Source organism: Dermacentor variabilis, chromosome 4 (assembly GCF_050947875.1).
Source record: "Dermacentor variabilis isolate Ectoservices chromosome 4, ASM5094787v1, whole genome shotgun sequence".
In the NCBI taxonomy this organism is placed as follows: domain Eukaryota; kingdom Metazoa; phylum Arthropoda; class Arachnida; order Ixodida; family Ixodidae; genus Dermacentor; species Dermacentor variabilis.
The window spans coordinates 184,061,488-184,083,645 of record NC_134571.1 but is presented as its reverse complement, the minus strand read 5'-3'; the positions used below and the strand labels follow the sequence as shown (position 1 = coordinate 184,083,645).

At 49.9% G+C, this 22,158-nt stretch overlaps 17 non-coding genes across 17 annotated transcripts; all 17 read left to right on the top strand.

Moving 5' to 3' along the window:
• The first annotated feature begins 1,522 nt into the window (after positions 1 to 1,522).
• TRNAD-GUC (transfer RNA aspartic acid (anticodon GUC)) lies at positions 1,523 to 1,594 on the top strand. Its single transcript has one exon. It is a non-coding gene; the product is annotated as a tRNA-Asp (tRNA).
• Positions 1,595 to 1,758: 164 nt separating this feature from the next.
• On the top strand, positions 1,759 to 1,830 carry TRNAD-GUC (transfer RNA aspartic acid (anticodon GUC)). Its single transcript has one exon. It is a non-coding gene; the product is annotated as a tRNA-Asp (tRNA).
• A 406-nt stretch (positions 1,831 to 2,236) lies between these two features.
• TRNAD-GUC (transfer RNA aspartic acid (anticodon GUC)) lies at positions 2,237 to 2,308 on the top strand. The gene has a single exon. It is a non-coding gene; the product is annotated as a tRNA-Asp (tRNA).
• A 405-nt stretch (positions 2,309 to 2,713) lies between these two features.
• Positions 2,714 to 2,785, top strand: TRNAD-GUC (transfer RNA aspartic acid (anticodon GUC)). Its single transcript has one exon. It is a non-coding gene; the product is annotated as a tRNA-Asp (tRNA).
• A 408-nt stretch (positions 2,786 to 3,193) lies between these two features.
• TRNAD-GUC (transfer RNA aspartic acid (anticodon GUC)) lies at positions 3,194 to 3,265 on the top strand. Its single transcript has one exon. It is a non-coding gene; the product is annotated as a tRNA-Asp (tRNA).
• A 164-nt stretch (positions 3,266 to 3,429) lies between these two features.
• Positions 3,430 to 3,501, top strand: TRNAD-GUC (transfer RNA aspartic acid (anticodon GUC)). Its single transcript has one exon. It is a non-coding gene; the product is annotated as a tRNA-Asp (tRNA).
• Positions 3,502 to 3,669: 168 nt separating this feature from the next.
• On the top strand, positions 3,670 to 3,741 carry TRNAD-GUC (transfer RNA aspartic acid (anticodon GUC)). Its single transcript has one exon. It is a non-coding gene; the product is annotated as a tRNA-Asp (tRNA).
• Positions 3,742 to 3,906: 165 nt separating this feature from the next.
• TRNAD-GUC (transfer RNA aspartic acid (anticodon GUC)) lies at positions 3,907 to 3,978 on the top strand. Its single transcript has one exon. It is a non-coding gene; the product is annotated as a tRNA-Asp (tRNA).
• A 5,283-nt stretch (positions 3,979 to 9,261) lies between these two features.
• TRNAD-GUC (transfer RNA aspartic acid (anticodon GUC)) lies at positions 9,262 to 9,333 on the top strand. Its single transcript has one exon. It is a non-coding gene; the product is annotated as a tRNA-Asp (tRNA).
• A 168-nt stretch (positions 9,334 to 9,501) lies between these two features.
• Positions 9,502 to 9,573, top strand: TRNAD-GUC (transfer RNA aspartic acid (anticodon GUC)). Its single transcript has one exon. It is a non-coding gene; the product is annotated as a tRNA-Asp (tRNA).
• A 154-nt stretch (positions 9,574 to 9,727) lies between these two features.
• On the top strand, positions 9,728 to 9,799 carry TRNAD-GUC (transfer RNA aspartic acid (anticodon GUC)). Its single transcript has one exon. It is a non-coding gene; the product is annotated as a tRNA-Asp (tRNA).
• A 168-nt stretch (positions 9,800 to 9,967) lies between these two features.
• Positions 9,968 to 10,039, top strand: TRNAD-GUC (transfer RNA aspartic acid (anticodon GUC)). The gene has a single exon. It is a non-coding gene; the product is annotated as a tRNA-Asp (tRNA).
• Positions 10,040 to 10,204: 165 nt separating this feature from the next.
• Positions 10,205 to 10,276, top strand: TRNAD-GUC (transfer RNA aspartic acid (anticodon GUC)). The gene has a single exon. It is a non-coding gene; the product is annotated as a tRNA-Asp (tRNA).
• Positions 10,277 to 15,559: 5,283 nt separating this feature from the next.
• Positions 15,560 to 15,631, top strand: TRNAD-GUC (transfer RNA aspartic acid (anticodon GUC)). The gene has a single exon. It is a non-coding gene; the product is annotated as a tRNA-Asp (tRNA).
• Positions 15,632 to 15,799: 168 nt separating this feature from the next.
• TRNAD-GUC (transfer RNA aspartic acid (anticodon GUC)) lies at positions 15,800 to 15,871 on the top strand. Its single transcript has one exon. It is a non-coding gene; the product is annotated as a tRNA-Asp (tRNA).
• Positions 15,872 to 16,039: 168 nt separating this feature from the next.
• On the top strand, positions 16,040 to 16,111 carry TRNAD-GUC (transfer RNA aspartic acid (anticodon GUC)). Its single transcript has one exon. It is a non-coding gene; the product is annotated as a tRNA-Asp (tRNA).
• A 169-nt stretch (positions 16,112 to 16,280) lies between these two features.
• TRNAD-GUC (transfer RNA aspartic acid (anticodon GUC)) lies at positions 16,281 to 16,352 on the top strand. Its single transcript has one exon. It is a non-coding gene; the product is annotated as a tRNA-Asp (tRNA).
• Positions 16,353 to 22,158: the final 5,806 nt, after the last annotated feature.

Here is a 22,158-nt window from a genome sequence, read left to right as displayed (position 1 = left end):
CGAGTGTGAGCTGGGTGAAAACTCCGATGAAGTATCTCGGTGTTCCCCTAGACTGTTACAATAGCAGTGATGAATATTGGAGGAACCAAACAAGTGACATGAAAGAAAAAGCAGACAAATGGAAAGGTACTAACCTGTCTGTTTTTGCAAGAGCGACAGTTTGTAACGTCTTTTTAATTGCAAAGTTATACTATGTTATGCAAGCGTTATATTGTTCTAGACTAAACGTGCAAAGGCTGCACAGAGTGTTTGCGGTTTTCATATGGGGTTCAACATGGGAAGGGTGCAGCCGAACAAATTTGTACAGAAGAGTGAAAGACGGGGGTGTGGGATTAGCCCATCTTTTTGTTCGACAACTGGTCAACAGATTTTTCTTTTTCCGCGATGTGCGCGATCCTTTTCTTCGCACCGTATGTAAGCTCAGATTAAGCAACACATTGCCGGCACATGTTGTCACAACGGCCAGCATGAATGGAACACTTCGTGGCTATCTTAAGGAAGTGGCCGACAGTGTCCGTTTCCTTACTGTACGATTTTCAAATGATTACCTATGTCAAGTGAAAAGGAAAACGCTGTATAAACATGTTTGTGATATTGTATTCCCAGTGCCGCTATACAGAGCCATATACAGTGGAGGGCAAGGACAGGACGTTCTTAAACGGGTGAAACGCATGCAGGTGCCACCAGGGGTAAAATCCTTCTTTTTTAAGCTCCACACTGGAACCCTGTCCGCGAAGACGTTTATGGAAGAACGAGGCTCTCTCGTACCGTGGGGTTCACACTGCTTGATCTGCAAGAAGCCCGAAACCATAGATCACGTGTTCTTGCACTGCTGGGCCGCTGTGTTCTTCTGGGACGTCTTGAAGCGAACCCTGAAGAAAGAATTACCTGTAAACCCCCAAGGGATCAGGTATCTGCCTATTAAGGATGAAGACGGGGTCCCATATGACTTCATTATGTTCAATACTCTCCACTGTATATGGCGGTCTCGAATGGCTGGGTACCACTGCGATCCCGACGCACGGCCGGTTCACATATACTTCAGAGAATGTATGTCGCGCTTTGTTTATCTACAGAAAATGCAAGAATGTGCACCGGATTGGCTGTCGAGGCTAGAAGCTCTCACAGCCATGAAGGAATTTTAATTTGACAACTCTTCTCCTATGCGGACGGATGGCATTATTGTAATTTTTTTCTCTCTTTTTCTCGCTGTTGTGCATTTCTGAGATGTGCGTAATATTTGTATTGTCTGTGTTATGTCAAAGACCGGCATTAAATAAAAAAAAAAGAAATAGTATAGTGGCTAGTATCCCCGCCTGTCACGCGGGAGACCGGGGTTCGATTCCCCGACGGGGGGGTGTTTCTTTTGTTCTTCTTCTTTGAAGGCGCACGCGACGGCGCACTCGACACTCCTCCACAGTAGCTGTCTATTATTTCCCACTTGTGCGCAAGATTGCTTCAAGCTTTTGCGATTTTTTTTTCAAATCGTGTATATACTGCTTTAGCTGGCACCTCGCATGTCTCCTCGTTAGTATAGTGGCCAGTATCCCCGCCTGTCACGCGGGAGACCGGGGTTCGATTCCCCGACGGGGAGTGTTTGTTTTTTCCTTCTTCTTTGTAGGCGCACGCGACGGCGCACTGAACACTCCTCCACAGTAGCTGTCTATTTTTTCCCACTTGTGCGCAAGATTGCTTCAAGCTTTTGAGATTTTTTTTTCAAATCGTGTATATACTGCTTTAGCTGGCCCCTCGCATGTCTCCTCGTTAGTATAGTGGCTAGTATCCCCGCCTGTCACGCGGGAGACCGGGGTTCGATTCCCCGACGGGGAGTGTTTGTTTTTTTCTTCTTCTTTGTAGGCGCACGCGACGGCGCACTCGACACTCCTCCACAGTAGCTGTCTCTATTTTTTCCCACTTGTGCGCAAGATTGCGTCAATGCTTTTGCGACTTTTTTTTTTTCAAATCGTGTATATACTGCTTTAGCTGGCACCTCGCATGTCTCCTCGTTAGTATAGTGGCCAGTATCCCCGCCTGTCACGCGGGAGACCGGGGTTCGATTCCCCGACGGTGAGTGTTTCTTTTTTCCTTCTTCTTTGTAGGCGCACGCGACGGCGCACTGAACACTCCTCCACAGTAGCTGTCTATTTTTTCCCACTTGTGCGCAAGATTGCTTCAAGCTTTTGCGATTTTTTTTTCAAATCGTGTATATACTGCTTTAGCTGGCCCCTCGCATGTCTCCTCGTTAGTATAGTGGCTAGTATCCCCGCCTGTCACGCGGGAGACCGGGGTTCGATTCCCCGACGGGGAGTGTTTGTTTTTTCCTTCTTCTTTGTAGGCGCACGCGACGGCGCACTCGACACTCCTCCACAGTAGCTGTCTCTATTTTTTCCCACTTGTGCGCAAGATTGCGTCAATGCTTTTGCGATTTTTTTTTTTCAAATCGTGTATATACTGCTTTAGCTGGCACCTCGCATGTCTCCTCGTTAGTATAGTGGCCAGTATCCCCGCATGTCACGCGGGAGACCGGGGTTCGATTCCCCGACGGTGAGTGTTTCTTTTTTCCTTCTTCTTTGTAGGCGCACGCGACGGCGCACTGAACACTCCTCCACAGTAGCTGTCTATTTTTTCCCACTTGTGCGCAAGATTGCTTCAAGCTTTTGCGATTTTTTTTTCAAATCGTGTATATACTGCTTTAGCTGGCCCCTCGCATGTCTCCTCGTTAGTATAGTGGCTAGTATCCCCGCCTGTCACGCGGGAGACCGGGGTTCGATTCCCCGACGGGGAGTGTTTGTTTTTTTCTTCTTCTTTGTAGGCGCACGCGACGGCGCACTCGACACTCCTCCACAGTAGCTGTCTCTATTTTTTCCCACTTGTGCGCAAGATTGCGTCAATGCTTTTGCGACATTTTTTTTCAAATCGGGTATATACTGCTTTAGCTGGCACCTTGCATGTCTCCTCGTTAGTATAGTGGCCAGTATCCCCGCCTGTCACGCGGGAGACGGGGGTTCGATTCCCCGACGGGGAGTGTTTCTTCTTTCCTTCTTCTTTGTAGGCGCACGCGACGGCGCACTCGACACTCCTCCACAGTAGCTGTCTCTATTTTTTCCCACTTGTGCGCAAGATTGCGTCAATGCTTTTGCGACTTTTTTTTTCAAATCGTGTATATACTGCTTTAGCTGACACCTCGCATGTCTCCTCGTTAGTATAGTGGCTAGTATCCCCGCCTGTCACGCGGGAGACCGGGGTTCGATTCCCCGACGGGGAGTGTTTCTTATTTACTTCTTCTTTGTAGGCGCACGCGACGGCGCACTCGACACTCCTCGACAGTAGCTGTCTATTTTTTCCCACTTGTGCGCAAGATTGCTTCAAGCTTTTGCGATTTTTTTTTCAAATCGTGTATATACTGCTTTAGCTGGCCCCTCGCATGTCTCCTCGTTAGTATAGTGGCTAGTATCCCCGCCTGTCACGCGGGAGACCGGGGTTCGATTCCCCGACGGGGAGTGTTTCTTTTTTCCTTCTTCTTTGTAGACGCACGCGACAGCGCACTCGACACTCCCCCACAGTAGCTGTCTCTATTTTTGCGTACTTGTGCGCAAGATTGCGTAAACGCTTTTGCGATTTTTTTTTTGAAATCGTGTATATACTGCTTTAGCTGGCACCTCGCATGTCTCCTCGTTAGTATAGTGGTCAGTATCCCCGCCTGTCACGCGGGAGACCGGGGTTCGATTCCCCGACGGGGAGTGTTTCTTTTTTCCTTCTTTGTAGGCGCACGCGACGGCGCACTCGACACTCCTCCACAGTAGCTGTCTCTATTTTTTACCACTTGTGCGCAAGATTGCGTCAATGCTTTTGCGAATTTTTTTTTCAAATCGTGTATATACTGCTTTAGCGGGCACCTCGCATGTCTCCTCGTTAGTATAGTGGCCAGTATCCCCGCCTGTCACGCGGGAGACCGGGGTTCGATTCCCCGACGGGGAGTGTTTCTTATTTACTTCTTCTTTGTAGGCGCACGCGACGGCGCACTCGACACTCCTCGACAGTAGCTGTCTCTATTTTTTCCCACTTGTGCGCAAGATTGCGTCAAGCTTTTGCGATTTTTTTTTCAAATCGTGTATATACTGCTTTAGCTGACACCTCGCATGTCTCCTCGTTAGTATAGTGTCATTCTGCTTCCGGCAGCCGAGCTGAGCGGTCAGCAGAATCATGGGCTCCAGTGGAGCAGCGACAGCGGCCACTTCTGGCCGCGGAACCAGGCTAAACGACGATAAGGATTATGCCTTTATTTTGCCGCAACTGCCTAAAGGTCAAGTAGTGATTAATACCGTCTTTTTGCACGGTGATGTACGTGCGAGACCGTACAAGGTGGAAGATTTCAGGGACGCCCTTCTGTCGACGGGCCTGCTGCCTAATGTGGTATGCATAGGGGCGTACCAGATCAACCACGTCTGGGCAGTGACCTTCAACGATGCGACTGCCACAAGAAGAATGCTGGACCTTAAGGAACTTCAAGTTAAGGGACGACGATGCGTCATCGTTGACCCGCAGGATCAGCAGGTGAAGCTAAGGCTTCACTGGCTGCTGTACGGCGTTGCCGACGAGGACGTTCGGACGGCATTCGCGGCGTTCGGCAAGGTGGAGGAGGTGAGCCGGGAGCGATGGCGCGTCGAAGGCATGGCAACGAAGACCTCAACCACCAGGACCGTCATTCTCAAATTGAAAAGCGGCATGAAAGTGGAGGACCTGCCACATCAGATACGCGTCGGCGGAGAGTTGGCCTTGGTCGTCGTGCCCGGTCGAGCGATGCAGTGCCTGCGCTGCCACGGCACGGGACACGTCCGCCGTGAGTGCAGAGTCCCCCGATGTACCTTATGTAGACGTTTCGGCCACGTCGACGATGACTGCGTAAGATCTTATGCCACCGTAACAGGTCCAGTAGCTAGTGACGTTGCGGCAGAGCACGTCATGGACGTGGCCGAGGCGGAGGACGCTGCAAAAGGAACGCTAGACAAGGTCTCGACAGTAACAGCCAGTGGGACGACGCCTTTGGGCGTGGTCAGCAAGGTGGCTGATACCACCGCGAAGCCGAGTGGGATGCTGCAGGTCGCGACCGCTGAGGTCCAGTCTTCGCGGAGCAGTAGTGAGGACCCGCCCGACAACGATGCGACGGCAATGCAGCAGGAGGAGGCCGTCCTCGACTGCGACCGGACTTCGACTCTTGGAGCGCCAGTCAAGCGCCCCCATGACCAGACTAAGGACCGCAACGACGGTGCGACCGGCACCAGCGAAGGGCCGCCGACAAAGACACCTCTTGGGAGGCGCACGAGCTTGAAACCAAAGCCGAACGTCCCACCTGAGAGAAAGCCTGCGGACAAAGTGGCGCCCACAAACAACGCCGGGAAGCCGGGAGGTCCCGGAGGCGGCTAGCCGAGGGCTGGTCGTGAACGGTAAGCACCATGCTCCGTGCCTACTTTTTTCTTTAGCTCAACATGGCACAGATACCGTCCCTTAATATTGCCACTTTAAACGTGAGAGGGTTGGCGGCTAGTCGTAGGCGAAGTCAGGTGCTACGGTTGGTCACTGACCACGATATAGACGTACTAGCCGTCCAGGAGACTAAGGTTGACGGGGAGGAGGAGACCGGGAGCATGGTGCGCCGGCTCACGACCAGGTATTTTGCGGTGGTAAGCCATGCCTTAGGCACCGCTGGGGGGTGCATTCTTTTTGTGAAGAAACTGCCTGGACTGCACATTCAAAGTATTTTTTCTTGTCAGTCTGGAAGGCTTGTTTTTTGTGATATTATTTTGTGTGATGTTCAGTTCCGCGTCATATGTGTATATGCGCCGAATTCAGTAGACGAGCGCGCCCTTTTCTTTTCGAACCTTTCGCAGTATGTTCGATGTGATAAGCGCGTTATACTGCTAGGAGACTTTAATTGTGTAATGAGCGCTAGAGATAGAGCCAATAATGCTGGTGTGCGGGACAGAAGCAGTGAAATCTTATCAAAACTAATTAGTGAAAATGAACTCGAAGACCTTTTTGAGTGTCTGGAAGGGGGGCGTGATGTGACTTTTACACGTTTTCAGGGCAGTAGCCATGCGCGGTTGGACCGAATCTACATTTCGCTGGATACAATTCCAAGATGCCACGGTTATTGTGTAGTACCCATATCGTTCTCAGATCATTGTCTCGTAAAATGTAATGTCGGTATAGGGAAAAGCAAACATGCGTTTAATTGGGAGATCTGGAAAATGAATGCGTTGTTATTAAATGATGAATCTTTCGTAAAGGGAGTACGGGATGCTGTTAATGAAATACGCGAAGATGCAGCTGAAACAATAGCAGAAAAGTGGGAATGTTTTAAACAAAAGGTTAAAATGAAAGCCATAGAAAGGTCAAGTTGTCTTAAATTTGAGAGGGAATATAAAGAAAAGGGTTTGCGAACACTACTTCAGCAGCTGATAACGCTTGAGTGCAGAGAGCCTGGTCTGTACAAAGACGATGTGCGGAGCGTCAAGGAAAAGCTTGAACAGATCGACAAAGAACGTTACCAAGGTGCCATCGTGCGAGCAACAGCAGATTCACTAGCGGCAGGGGAGACGCCCACTAAAAGGGCGCTCGGGTTAGAGAAGGCTCACGGACGACAAAACCATGTCGATAACCTTTTAATCAATGGAGCCGTTGTTGACGATAACGAGAGCATAGCCCACGCCTTCTTCCAGTACTACCATTCGCTCTTTGCATTTCAGGAAGCGAATTTAGAGGGTTTCAAAGCAGACTTTCTGCATCGCATGCCGCGTTTGAGTGATGAAACTAAGGAGCGATTAGAAGGGAAAATAATGGAGAGGGAAGTCGAAAAGGCAATCGACGACTTGAACTTGGGCAAGTCACCGGGACCAGACGGACTCAATGCGGCGTTATATAAGACATTGAAAAGAGAACTGGCCCCTATATTAGTAGGAGTATTTAATGATGCGTACGTGCAGAAATCATTGCCACCTTCTTTTGGGAAAGTGCACACCATTCTAATTCCGAAGAATGATAAATTAGATAAACTGAGATTAGTATCATCCTACAGGCCCATATCACTAACAAACATTGATTATAAGATATTTATGAAGATCTTAGCGACTAGACTTCAAGGCGTAATAAAGGAAATAGTCGCAGACCATCAAACATGTGGAATCAAAGGGCGGTCAATTTTTTCTAACATCCATAAGATGCGGTGTGTGCTCGAGTGCTGTGACGTCACCGGTGGCGGCGTTGCAGTTCTTCAGCTTGATCTTGAGAAAGCGTTCGATTGCGTCGCTCACGTTATTTTGTTCTCCATATTGGATCATGTTAATGTCGGTACCATCATCACTGAGGGTGTGGCCTTGGCGTACCAGAACTGCACTACAAGGTTAATTGTTAATAAGTCGCTGGGGGCCCCCATTAACATCATGCGTTCAGTGCGCCAAGGCTGTCCCCTCAGTCCTCTGTTATTTGCTATATACATAGAAGCAATGTGTGTGGCCATTACCGCAAATAACAATATACGTGGTTTTAGATTGGCAGAATCCGAAGTGAAGCTGCTAGCGTATGCTGATGACGTTGCAGTGTGTTGCACAGACGAACCAAGTGTGACTGAAACAATTGCTGTAGTAAAACATTTCTGTGACGTCACGGGCAGCAAAGTCAATTGGGGCAAATCCCTCGGGCTGTGGCACGGGGAGTGGTCTTCGGCACCGGAATACTTCGCCAATGTCAACTGGGTGAAAAATCCGACGAAGTATCTGGGTGTTCCCCTCGACAGGTACAAGAGCAGCGATGAGTACTGGAGGAACCGAACTAATGAAACGAAAGAAAAAGTGGACAGATGGACAAGCACTAACCAGTCTATTTTTTCAAGGGCGACAATTTGTAATATGTTTTTTATAGCGAAGTTATATTATGTTATGCAAGTGTTGCATTGTTCCAGGGCAAATGTGCAAAGACTGCACAGAGTGTTCGCGGTCTTCATCTGAGGATCAGCATGGGAGAGAGCTAGCCGAACCAATTTGTTTAGAAGAGTGAAGGACGGGGGTGTTGGCTTGGCACATCTTTTTGTTCGACAACTTGTCAACCGCTTTTTGTTTTTTCGAGATGTGCGCGATCCTTTTCTGCGCACCGTATGTCAACTCAGGTTGAGCGACGCATTGCCGGCGTATGTTGTTAGTACGGCAAGCATGACCGGAAAACTTCGGGGTTATCTTAAGGAAGTGGTCGACAGTGTGCGCTTCCTTTCAGTTCGTTTTTCAAAAGATTATCTATGTCAAGTGAAAAGGAAAACACTGTATAATGATGTGTGCGACATTGTGTTCCCAGTGCCCTTATACAGAGCCATATACAGTGGAGGGCCAGGACAAGACGTCCTTAAACGGGTGAAACGCATGCAGGTGCCACCAGGGGTTAAAACCTTCTTTTTTAAGCTCCACACTGGAACACTTTCCGTGAAAAGATTTATGGAAGAGCGAGGCTGTCTTGTGCCGTGGGGTTCACACTGCTTGATCTGCAAGAAGCCCGAAACCATCGATCACGTGTTCTTGCACTGCTGGGCGGCTGTGTTCTTCTGGGACGTCTTGAAGCGAACACTGAAGAAAGAATTACCTGTAGACCCCCAAGGGATCCGGTATCTGCCAATTAAGCATGAAGAGGGAGTTCCATACGACTTTATTATGTTGAATGCACTCCACTGTATATGGCGGGCTCGCATGGCAGGGTACCATTGCGATGCCGACGCCCGCCCGGTTCACATATATTTTAGAGAATGTATGTCGCGGTTCGTTGATGTACAGAAATTGCAAGAATGTGCACCGGATTGGCTGTCGAGGCTAGAAGCTCTGACAGCCATGAAGGAATTTTAATTTGACGACGCCGGTCCCATACGGACAGTCGGCATTATTGTAATTTTTTTTTCTTTTTTTTCTTCCCCACAAGCTTGTATTCCTGACATGTGTGTAGTATTTGTATATTCAGTGTTATGTCGAAAACCGGCATTAAATAAAAAAAAAAGTATAGTGGCCAGTATCCCCGCCTGTCACGCGGGAGACCGGGGTTCGATTCCCCGACGGGGAGTGTTTCTTTTTTCCTTCTTCTTTGTAGGCGCACGCGACGGCGCACTCGACACTTCTCCACAGTAGCTGTCTCTATTTTTTCCCACTTGTGCGCAAGATTGCGTCAACGCTTTTGCCATTTTTTTTTTCAAATCGTGTATATACTGCTTTAGCTGGCACCTCGCATGTGTCCTCGTTAGTATAGTGGCCAGTATCCCCGCCTGTCACGCGGGAGACCGGGGTTCGATTCCCCGACGGGGAGTGTTTCTTTTTTCCTTCTTCTTTGTAGGCGCACGCGACGGCGCACTCGACACTTCTCCACAGTAGCTGTCTCTATTTTTTCCCACTTGTGCGCAAGATTGCGTCAACGCTTTTGCGATTTTTTTTTTCAAATCGTGTATATACTGCTTTAGCTGGCACCTCGCATGTCTCCTCGTTAGTATAGTGGCTAGTATCCCCGCCTGTCACGCGGGAGACCGGGGTTCGATTCCCCGACGGGGAGTGTTTCTTATTTACTTCTTCTTTGTAGGCGCACGCGACGGCGCACTCGACAGTAGCTGTCTATTTTTTCCCACTTGTGCGCAAGATTGCTTCAAGCTTATGCGATTTTTTTTTCAAATCGTGTATATACTGCTTTAGCTGGCCCCTCGCATGTCTCCTCGTTAGTATAGTGGCTAGTATCCCCGCCTGTCACGCGGGAGACCGGGGTTCGATTCCCCGACGGGGAGTGTTTCTTTTTTCCTTCTTCTTTGTAGACGCACGCGACAGCGCACTCGACACTCCCCCACAGTAGCTGTCTCTATTTTTTCGTACTTGTGCGCAAGATTGCGTAAACGCTTTTGCGATTTTTTTTTTCAAATCGTGTATATACTGCTTTAGCTGGCACCTCGCATGTCTCCTCGTTAGTATAGTGGTCAGTATCCCCGCCTGTCACGCGGGAGACCGGGGTTCGATTCCCCGACGGGGAGTGTTTCTTTTTTCCTTCTTTGTAGGCGCACGCGACGGCGCACTCGACACTCCTCCACAGTAGCTGTCTCTATTTTTTCCCACTTGTGCGCAAGATTGCGTCAATGCTTTTGCGAATTTTTTTTTCAAATCGTGTATATACTGCTTTAGCGGGCACCTCGCATGTCTCCTCGTTAGTATAGTGGCCCGTATCCCCGCCTGTCACGCGGGAGACCGGGGTTCGATTCCCCGACGGGGAGTGTTTCTTATTTACTTCTTCTTTGTAGGCGCACGCGACGGCGCACTCGACACTCCTCGACAGTAGCTGTCTCTATTTTTTCCCACTTGTGCGCAAGATTGCGTCAAGCTTTTGCGATTTTTTTTTCAAATCGTGTATATACTGCTTTAGCTGACACCTCGCATGTCTCCTCGTTAGTATAGTGTCATTCTGCTTCCGGCAGCCGAGCTGAGCGGTCAGCAGAATCATGGGCTCCAGTGGAGCAGCGACAGCGGCCACTTCTGGCCGCGGAACCAGGCTAAACGACGATAAGGATTATGCCTTTATTTTGCCGCAACTGCCTAAAGGTCAAGTAGTGATTAATACCGTCTTTTTGCACGGTGATGTACGTGCGAGACCGTACAAGGTGGAAGATTTCAGGGACGCCCTTCTGTCGACGGGCCTGCTGCCTAATGTGGTATGCATAGGGGCGTACCAGATCAACCACGTCTGGGCAGTGACCTTCAACGATGCGACTGCCACAAGAAGAATGCTGGACCTTAAGGAACTTCAAGTTAAGGGACGACGATGCGTCATCGTTGACCCGCAGGATCAGCAGGTGAAGCTAAGGCTTCACTGGCTGCTGTACGGCGTTGCCGACGAGGACGTTCGGACGGCATTCGCGGCGTTCGGCAAGGTGGAGGAGGTGAGCCGGGAGCGATGGCGCGTCGAAGGCATGGCAACGAAGACCTCAACCACCAGGACCGTCATTCTCAAATTGAAAAGCGGCATGAAAGTGGAGGACCTGCCACATCAGATACGCGTCGGCGGAGAGTTGGCCTTGGTCGTCGTGCCCGGTCGAGCGATGCAGTGCCTGCGCTGCCACGGCACGGGACACGTCCGCCGTGAGTGCAGAGTCCCCCGATGTACCTTATGTAGACGTTTCGGCCACGTCGACGATGACTGCGTAAGATCTTATGCCACCGTAACAGGTCCAGTAGCTAGTGACGTTGCGGCAGAGCACGTCATGGACGTGGCCGAGGCGGAGGACGCTGCAAAAGGAACGCTAGACAAGGTCTCGACAGTAACAGCCAGTGGGACGACGCCTTTGGGCGTGGTCAGCAAGGTGGCTGATACCACCGCGAAGCCGAGTGGGATGCTGCAGGTCGCGACCGCTGAGGTCCAGTCTTCGCGGAGCAGTAGTGAGGACCCGCCCGACAACGATGCGACGGCAATGCAGCAGGAGGAGGCCGTCCTCGACTGCGACCGGACTTCGACTCTTGGAGCGCCAGTCAAGCGCCCCCATGACCAGACTAAGGACCGCAACGACGGTGCGACCGGCACCAGCGAAGGGCCGCCGACAAAGACACCTCTTGGGAGGCGCACGAGCTTGAAACCAAAGCCGAACGTCCCACCTGAGAGAAAGCCTGCGGACAAAGTGGCGCCCACAAACAACGCCGGGAAGCCGGGAGGTCCCGGAGGCGGCTAGCCGAGGGCTGGTCGTGAACGGTAAGCACCATGCTCCGTGCCTACTTTTTTCTTTAGCTCAACATGGCACAGATACCGTCCCTTAATATTGCCACTTTAAACGTGAGAGGGTTGGCGGCTAGTCGTAGGCGAAGTCAGGTGCTACGGTTGGTCACTGACCACGATATAGACGTACTAGCCGTCCAGGAGACTAAGGTTGACGGGGAGGAGGAGACCGGGAGCATGGTGCGCCGGCTCACGACCAGGTATTTTGCGGTGGTAAGCCATGCCTTAGGCACCGCTGGGGGGTGCATTCTTTTTGTGAAGAAACTGCCTGGACTGCACATTCAAAGTATTTTTTCTTGTCAGTCTGGAAGGCTTGTTTTTTGTGATATTATTTTGTGTGATGTTCAGTTCCGCGTCATATGTGTATATGCGCCGAATTCAGTAGACGAGCGCGCCCTTTTCTTTTCGAACCTTTCGCAGTATGTTCGATGTGATAAGCGCGTTATACTGCTAGGAGACTTTAATTGTGTAATGAGCGCTAGAGATAGAGCCAATAATGCTGGTGTGCGGGACAGAAGCAGTGAAATCTTATCAAAACTAATTAGTGAAAATGAACTCGAAGACCTTTTTGAGTGTCTGGAAGGGGGGCGTGATGTGACTTTTACACGTTTTCAGGGCAGTAGCCATGCGCGGTTGGACCGAATCTACATTTCGCTGGATACAATTCCAAGATGCCACGGTTATTGTGTAGTACCCATATCGTTCTCAGATCATTGTCTCGTAAAATGTAATGTCGGTATAGGGAAAAGCAAACATGCGTTTAATTGGGAGATCTGGAAAATGAATGCGTTGTTATTAAATGATGAATCTTTCGTAAAGGGAGTACGGGATGCTGTTAATGAAATACGCGAAGATGCAGCTGAAACAATAGCAGAAAAGTGGGAATGTTTTAAACAAAAGGTTAAAATGAAAGCCATAGAAAGGTCAAGTTGTCTTAAATTTGAGAGGGAATATAAAGAAAAGGGTTTGCGAACACTACTTCAGCAGCTGATAACGCTTGAGTGCAGAGAGCCTGGTCTGTACAAAGACGATGTGCGGAGCGTCAAGGAAAAGCTTGAACAGATCGACAAAGAACGTTACCAAGGTGCCATCGTGCGAGCAACAGCAGATTCACTAGCGGCAGGGGAGACGCCCACTAAAAGGGCGCTCGGGTTAGAGAAGGCTCACGGACGACAAAACCATGTCGATAACCTTTTAATCAATGGAGCCGTTGTTGACGATAACGAGAGCATAGCCCACGCCTTCTTCCAGTACTACCATTCGCTCTTTGCATTTCAGGAAGCGAATTTAGAGGGTTTCAAAGCAGACTTTCTGCATCGCATGCCGCGTTTGAGTGATGAAACTAAGGAGCGATTAGAAGGGAAAATAATGGAGAGGGAAGTCGAAAAGGCAATCGACGACTTGAACTTGGGCAAGTCACCGGGACCAGACGGACTCAATGCGGCGTTATATAAGACATTGAAAAGAGAACTGGCCCCTATATTAGTAGGAGTATTTAATGATGCGTACGTGCAGAAATCATTGCCACCTTCTTTTGGGAAAGTGCACACCATTCTAATTCCGAAGAATGATAAATTAGATAAACTGAGATTAGTATCATCCTACAGGCCCATATCACTAACAAACATTGATTATAAGATATTTATGAAGATCTTAGCGACTAGACTTCAAGGCGTAATAAAGGAAATAGTCGCAGACCATCAAACATGTGGAATCAAAGGGCGGTCAATTTTTTCTAACATCCATAAGATGCGGTGTGTGCTCGAGTGCTGTGACGTCACCGGTGGCGGCGTTGCAGTTCTTCAGCTTGATCTTGAGAAAGCGTTCGATTGCGTCGCTCACGTTATTTTGTTCTCCATATTGGATCATGTTAATGTCGGTACCATCATCACTGAGGGTGTGGCCTTGGCGTACCAGAACTGCACTACAAGGTTAATTGTTAATAAGTCGCTGGGGGCCCCCATTAACATCATGCGTTCAGTGCGCCAAGGCTGTCCCCTCAGTCCTCTGTTATTTGCTATATACATAGAAGCAATGTGTGTGGCCATTACCGCAAATAACAATATACGTGGTTTTAGATTGGCAGAATCCGAAGTGAAGCTGCTAGCGTATGCTGATGACGTTGCAGTGTGTTGCACAGACGAACCAAGTGTGACTGAAACAATTGCTGTAGTAAAACATTTCTGTGACGTCACGGGCAGCAAAGTCAATTGGGGCAAATCCCTCGGGCTGTGGCACGGGGAGTGGTCTTCGGCACCGGAATACTTCGCCAATGTCAACTGGGTGAAAAATCCGACGAAGTATCTGGGTGTTCCCCTCGACAGGTACAAGAGCAGCGATGAGTACTGGAGGAACCGAACTAATGAAACGAAAGAAAAAGTGGACAGATGGACAAGCACTAACCAGTCTATTTTTTCAAGGGCGACAATTTGTAATATGTTTTTTATAGCGAAGTTATATTATGTTATGCAAGTGTTGCATTGTTCCAGGGCAAATGTGCAAAGACTGCACAGAGTGTTCGCGGTCTTCATCTGAGGATCAGCATGGGAGAGAGCTAGCCGAACCAATTTGTTTAGAAGAGTGAAGGACGGGGGTGTTGGCTTGGCACATCTTTTTGTTCGACAACTTGTCAACCGCTTTTTGTTTTTTCGAGATGTGCGCGATCCTTTTCTGCGCACCGTATGTCAACTCAGGTTGAGCGACGCATTGCCGGCGTATGTTGTTAGTACGGCAAGCATGACCGGAAAACTTCGGGGTTATCTTAAGGAAGTGGTCGACAGTGTGCGCTTCCTTTCAGTTCGTTTTTCAAAAGATTATCTATGTCAAGTGAAAAGGAAAACACTGTATAATGATGTGTGCGACATTGTGTTCCCAGTGCCCTTATACAGAGCCATATACAGTGGAGGGCCAGGACAAGACGTCCTTAAACGGGTGAAACGCATGCAGGTGCCACCAGGGGTTAAAACCTTCTTTTTTAAGCTCCACACTGGAACACTTTCCGTGAAAAGATTTATGGAAGAGCGAGGCTGTCTTGTGCCGTGGGGTTCACACTGCTTGATCTGCAAGAAGCCCGAAACCATCGATCACGTGTTCTTGCACTGCTGGGCGGCTGTGTTCTTCTGGGACGTCTTGAAGCGAACACTGAAGAAAGAATTACCTGTAGACCCCCAAGGGATCCGGTATCTGCCAATTAAGCATGAAGAGGGAGTTCCATACGACTTTATTATGTTGAATGCACTCCACTGTATATGGCGGGCTCGCATGGCAGGGTACCATTGCGATGCCGACGCCCGCCCGGTTCACATATATTTTAGAGAATGTATGTCGCGGTTCGTTGATGTACAGAAATTGCAAGAATGTGCACCGGATTGGCTGTCGAGGCTAGAAGCTCTGACAGCCATGAAGGAATTTTAATTTGACGACGCCGGTCCCATACGGACAGTCGGCATTATTGTAATTTTTTTTTCTTTTTTTTCTTCCCCGCAAGCTTGTATTCCTGACATGTGTGTAGTATTTGTATATTCAGTGTTATGTCGAAAACCGGCATTAAATAAAAAAAAAAGTATAGTGGCCAGTATCCCCGCCTGTCACGCGGGAGACCGGGGTTCGATTCCCCGACGGGGAGTGTTTCTTTTTTCCTTCTTCTTTGTAGGCGCACGCGACGGCGCACTCGACACTTCTCCACAGTAGCTGTCTCTATTTTTTCCCACTTGTGCGCAAGATTGCGTCAACGCTTTTGCCATTTTTTTTTTCAAATCGTGTATATACTGCTTTAGCTGGCACCTCGCATGTGTCCTCGTTAGTATAGTGGCCAGTATCCCCGCCTGTCACGCGGGAGACCGGGGTTCGATTCCCCGACGGGGAGTGTTTCTTTTTTCCTTCTTCTTTGTAGGCGCACGCGACGGCGCACTCGACACTTCTCCACAGTAGCTGTCTCTATTTTTTCCCACTTGTGCGCAAGATTGCGTCAACGCTTTTGCGATTTTTTTTTTCAAATCGTGTATATACTGCTTTAGCTGGCACCTCGCATGTCTCCTCGTTAGTATAGTGGCCAGTATCCCCGCCTGTCACGCGGGAGACCGGGGTTCGATTCCCCGACGGGGAGTGTTTCTTTTTTCCTTCTTCTTTGTAGGCGCACGCGACGGCGCACTCGACACTCCCCCACCGTAGCTGTCTCTATTTTTTCCCACTTGTGCGCAAGATTGCGTCAACGCTTTTGCGATTTTTTTTTTCAAATCGTGTATATACTGCTTCAGCTGGCACCTCGCACGTCTCCTCGTTAGTATAGTGGCCAGTATCCCCGCCTGTCACGCGGGAGACCGGGGTTCGATTCCCCGACGGGGAGTGTTTCTTTTTTCCTTCTTCTTTGTAGGCGCACGCGACGGCGCACTCGACACTTCTCCACAGTAGCTGTCTCTATTTTTTCCCACTTGTGCGCAAGATTGCGTCAACGCTTTTGCGATTATTTTTTTTCAAATCGTGTATATACTGCTTTAGCTGGCACCTCGCATGTCTCCTCGTTAGTATAGTGGCCAGTATCCCCGCCTGTCACGCGGGAGACCGGGGTTCGATTCCCCGACGGGGAGTGTTTCTTTTTTCCTTCTTCTTTGTAGGCGCACGCGACGGCGCACTCGACACTCCCCCACAGTAGCTGTCTCTATTTTTTCCCACTTGTGCGCAAGATTGCGTCAACGCTTTTGCGATTTTTTTTTTCAAATCGTGTATATACTGCTTTAGCTGGCACCTCGCATGTCTCCTCGTTAGTATAGTTGCCGGTATCCCCGCCTGTCACGCACCGGCGGGGATACGAGAATGGACATCAGGCATTGTCATATACAGGCTCCCTCAGCAAGACAGTATTTTGTTGAGAGCATTATATACACACGCGACTTGTTCAGAGCACTATGTGAACCCCCGGAATGGATTCCTGTACTAGACCAATTGACTTCTGTGAAGCCCTTTTAAACACCTTACACTGGCCGAGCTGTGGCTGGTATTTTTAGAATATGTACATGTCGTGTATTCGATCTTTTTGTTTGCGTTTGTGAAAAGGCAATAAAGAAAAAAATTACCGACGATTACGTTACTTCCTAATGCGAAATTTGAGCGCAGCAAATAAGCTGTTTCACCTTTTCGATAGATTGAGGCAAAGAAATCGAGCAATACATGTATGCGCTATCACAGAATTTTTTTTTTCACACGTATTCCTTTAACAAAGACTCCACTAACAGTTCTTGACAGTCATGAAGGAAGCTTTGTGGTCGGAGAAATAGACTGATATATGTTCGACTTGGTACACCAATGCTTGATTCTCAAAGACGAGATCTATACAAGTGCCTCGCGAGGTTGTCACAGCCGTGGGACGCGTTACGAGCGAGAGGAACGGGATGTTCTCCCGCATAAGTGTTAGGAAATTGCTGTTTGTCTTTATGTCAAGCCGCCACCGATCTGGCTCTCTGATTGCCACCGCACAGGGCGAACGGCAGCGGCAATTTCGGCTCGGGCGGTGCACATATACAGATCCGCCGCCACCGATCTGGCTCTCTGATTGCCACCGCACAGGGGTTGCATTGGAGGAGGAGCGAAGAAAGGAATTAAGTTCGAGCCGGCGCTTTGACAACCGGAGACTCGCAGGAAGAGGGGGGAGGGGGGCGGCGTGTACACCCAGCGGCAAACGATGGGGGCAGAAGCGCGCGCAGCAAGCGGACAACACGATAAAGGGAGGAGGGAAGAAATAGCAGCGACTGACTGATGCCGCTGACGCCGATAGTGAGTCAACCCCAGCTGCGGAGTTGGTTTCAGGGACAACGCCGCCGATGCCGACACAAACAATATGATACCCTCGCTTCCGCAGCGCTAAGAGCCAGGTCTAGCCGTGGGAAGGTGGTCACGTATTCGTCGACGTGCCGGGGCCTACGTGAAATAACCGGCGCGTCGGCAACTGAAGAGCACCCTATCCGCCACACAAGAACAGGGGGGGGGGGACCCTTTCCTCCTCTTTCTGCATGGCGGCGACGGTGTTCTATGCAGTCACGTTATCTTGACTCTCTAGTGGCGTCAGCGGCATCCAGCGGTATCAGTCGGTCGCTGCTAGCGCTGGGGGGATGAAAGGGGGGCGGAGCTGGTTACGAGGCCGACGACAACGCCGACGACGACGCGAAACCCAGGAACGGACGCCAAAGAGCTGCGCTCTAAAAAAAATCCTGGTTAGTATAGTGGCCAGTATCCCCGCCTGTCACGCGGGAGACCGGGGTTCGATTCCCCGATGGGGAGTGTTTCTTTTTTCCTTCTTTGTAGGCGCACGCGACGGCGCACTCGACACTCCTCCACTGTAGCTGTCTCTATTTTTTCCCACTTGTGCGCAAGATCGCGTCAAGGCTTTTGCGATTTTTTTTTTCAAATCGTGTATATACTGCTTTAGCTGGCACCTCGCATGTCTCCTCGTTAGTATATTTTTTTTTCGTTAGTATAGTGGCTAGTATCCATTCTGCTTCCGGCTCCCGAGCTGAACGGATCGCGGGATCATGGGCTCCAATGGAGCGGCATATGCGGCTGTTAGCCGCGGCAACAGGCTTTCGACGGAAGAAGATAAAGATTACCAGATAATTTTGCCTCGCCTACCTACAGGACGTATTGTTTTGAACACAGTTTTTTTGCACGGCGACGCTCGTGTTCGCCCGTTTCGTGTAGAAGATTTTCGAGACGCGCTTCAAGCTGTTGGTATGCTCTCTGGCGTCGTCGCCCTTGGAGCATACCAAATCAACCATGTATGGGCGGTGACGATGAAGACAGCCGAGGCTGCCGAAAAGCTGGCGGCCCTGAAGGAGCTGCAGGTGAAGGGGCGTCGCTGCCTGGTCATCGACCCCAAGGAACAACAGGTGAAGCTTCGTATCCACTGGCTTCTGCATGGGGTGGACGACGAAGACGTCAAGACCGCGCTGGCCTCCTTCGGCAAGGTGACGGAAGTGACCCGGGAGCGCTGGCGAGTGGATGGCGTTTCCGACAAGGGCTCGACGACCCGAGCAGTGCTGCTGCAGCTGAAGGCAGGAATGAAAGTCGACGACCTGCCCCACCAGATCCGCGTCGCCGGCGAGCTTGCGCTGGTGGTAGCCCCAGGACGTCCCATGCAGTGCCTGCGCTGCCGAGGCTCTGGCCACGTTCGTCGTGAATGCAAGGTTCCCCGTTGCTCGCGGTGCAGGCTTTTTGGACACAACGACGCGGACTGTGTGCGTTCATACGCAGTAGCCGCGGGTTCGGCGGAGAGCGAGCCGTCGACGTTAGACCATGTAATGGACGTGACCGAGGCGGAGGAAGCGGCCACGGGAGCTGGAAACGGCAAAGTGGCGGCAGAAACCGGCGTGACGACCAAGCAAGCCGAAGGAGGAAGGAATATCCCTCCCCCCAAAGAACCAGCAGCTACAGTCGAGAGCGTGAAGACGGCCCCGCATGAAAATGAGAGCCGCCAGCCAGCTACGGATGCAACGCAGGCAGAGGCGGACGACAACGCGACCCCTGCTAGCGCCCGCGTCGAATCCGTCTCGGCACCGGTCAAGAGATCCCTGCAGCACGAGGAGAAAGTCGACGGAAAGGCTGGCGGTGACTCCGAGGCACCACCCGCTAAGACGCTACCTGGAAGGCGCTCCACCCTCAAGCCTAAGCCGAACCTGGAGACTGACCGTAGGCTTACCCCGAAGCCGACCAAAGAGGAACCCGGGCGACGGCCGCCGGATGGCCACGGAGGCGTCTAGCGGTCAGCTAGACGTTAAGGTGAGCACCATGCTCCGGGCCTTCTCCCCTCCGGTTTTCACCAATAATGGCTACCAACCCGTCGCTTAGCCTCGGCACGCTAAACGTTCGAGGTCTGGCCGCCAAAAGGAAACAGAGTCAGGTTTACAGACTACTAGTGGACCACGACCTCGACGTTTTAGCCGTGCAGGAAACCAAGGTAGACGGCGAGGAGGAGACCGGGAGCATGGTGCAAAGGTTCACGTATAACTACTATACGATAGTGAGCCACGCCTTAGGGACTTCGGCAGGGTGTGTGCTGTTCGTGAGGAAGCTCCCTGGTCTTGTTATAGATGGTTACTTCTCCTGTACTTCTGGTCGACTTGTCTTTTGTGACTTCAGCTATTGTAATGTCCAATGGCGCGTGTTTTGCATTTATGCGCCTAATACTGTGCAAGAGAGGGCAAATTTCTTTTTGAGTTTAAAGCATCATTTACATGTGCAAAAAATGATAGCCTGTGTAGGCGACTTCAACTGCGTATTGAAAGCTGAGGATAGGTCTACGCGTCGCGTGGTTTGTGACAAAAGTAGTGATATCCTGGCGGAGATCACACACGAATTCGAATTAGAAGATATCGCAGAATGTTTTCGCGGTCACGGAGACGTAAGCTACACTCACTTTCAGGGCACAAGTCACGCACGCTTAGACCGTATCTATCTTTCATATGATTTAGTTGAAAAATGCCAGTGCTACACAGTTACGGCCATATCATATTCTGACCACTGCCTGGTAAAATGCACGGTGGGCAGGAAGAAAGAACGAAACAAGTTCGTCTGGGAACTGTGGAAATTGAATGCAGAGCTGTTACGGGATGAAACTTTTAACGAAAATGTAGTGGCTACTCTGAATTCTTTTGGAACAGACAGTTCTACGAAATTTGGTGAGGAATGGGAGTTGCTGAAGCAAAGCATTAAATTGAAGGCAATCGAAAGAAGTAGCGTACTGCGATATGAACAAAAGGCCAGAGAAAAGGATTTAACAACATTGCTAGAAAAATTTGCGAAGCTTGAATGCATGCAACCTGGCGCCTATCAACAAGATATGCGCGCCGTTAAGAAGAAGCTCGAGGTATTCGACGAAGATCGCTTCCGAGGTGCGCTAGTGCGCGCCAGAGCGGAAAGGCTATCATGCGGGGAAACGCCAACGAAAAGAGCACTGGGGTTAGAAAAAAAGCACTCGAGACGTAAGCAGATTGAGGCTATCGAATATGAAGGGGTGGTATTAACGGATAACAATAATATAGGGCGTGCTTTCTTTGAGCATTACAAAGAACTTTTTACATTCAGGCCTGTCAACATGCACGATTTCAAGAAATTATTTTTGCAACCAATCCCACAGCTGTCGAGTGAGGTTAAAGAAACCTTAGAACGACCATTAACAGAACATGAAGTGATGAAAGCCATCGAAGACCTGAATCCTGGGAAGTCGCCAGGTCCAGACGGTCTTTGTGCCGCATGGTACAAATCGTTCAAAAGCCACCTAGCTCCTATCTTAACAGCAGTTTTCAAGGAAGCATATGAACTGAAAATACTTCCACCATCCTTTGGCCAGTCCCATACAGTACTAATACCGAAAACAGAAGAGACCGAAAAGCTCAAGCAACTTTCCTCCTACAGACCCATAGCGCTTACTAACTGCGACTACAAAATATTGATGAAGGTGTTGGCACGACGGGTCCAGTCAGTTATTCAGGAAGTAGTCGGCCCACACCAGACGTGTGGTATTCGTGGAAGAACCATTTTCACTAACATCCATAAAATGAAGTGTGTGCTGGAGTGTTGTGACGCCATGTGCGATGCAGTAGCCATCCTCCAGCTAGACTTGGAGAAGGCGTTTGATTGTGTTTCTCACGACATATTGCTTACCATCCTTGAACACGTTAATTTTGGCCACATAATCACTGAAGGGGTGACCATGGCGTACCGGAGCTGCTATACCAGACTTATAGTTAATCAGATGTTGGGGGCCCCCATTAACGTGAAGCGCTCCATTCGCCAGGGTTGTCCACTCAGTCCACTCCTGTTTTGTGTCTACATAGAAACGCTATGTCTGGCCATCATTGAAAATGAATGTATTAAGGGGTTTAGTCTTCAATCAGCAGAAGTGAAGCTACTGGCATACGCTGACGATGTGGCTGTGTGCTGTAAGGACAAACAAAGTGTATTGAATACTGTGAATATCGTCAAAAAGTTTGGTAACGTCACTAACAGCTACGTTAACTGGCAGAAATGTTTGGGGTTTTGGCATGGAAGATGGGCGTCTACACCAGACCACTTTTCGAACGTAAACTGGGTCACGACGCCAGTGAAGTACCTTGGAGCACCCCTTGATGCCTACAAGGACAGTAGCGAGTACTGGAAGGAGCGGACAAAACAACTAAAAGAAAAAGCCGACCGATGGAACGCCTGTTACTTGTCAATATTCGCGAGAGCTACAGCGTGCAACATGTTTCTCGTGACAAAGATCTGGTACGTAATGCAGGTACTACAGTGCTCTCGTATTAATGTGCAGAAACTGCACCGCGTGTTCGCTGTATTCGTGTGGGCATCAAGCTGGGAGCGATGTAGCCGAGATAATCTCTTCCGGCGCGTGAAGGATGGTGGTCT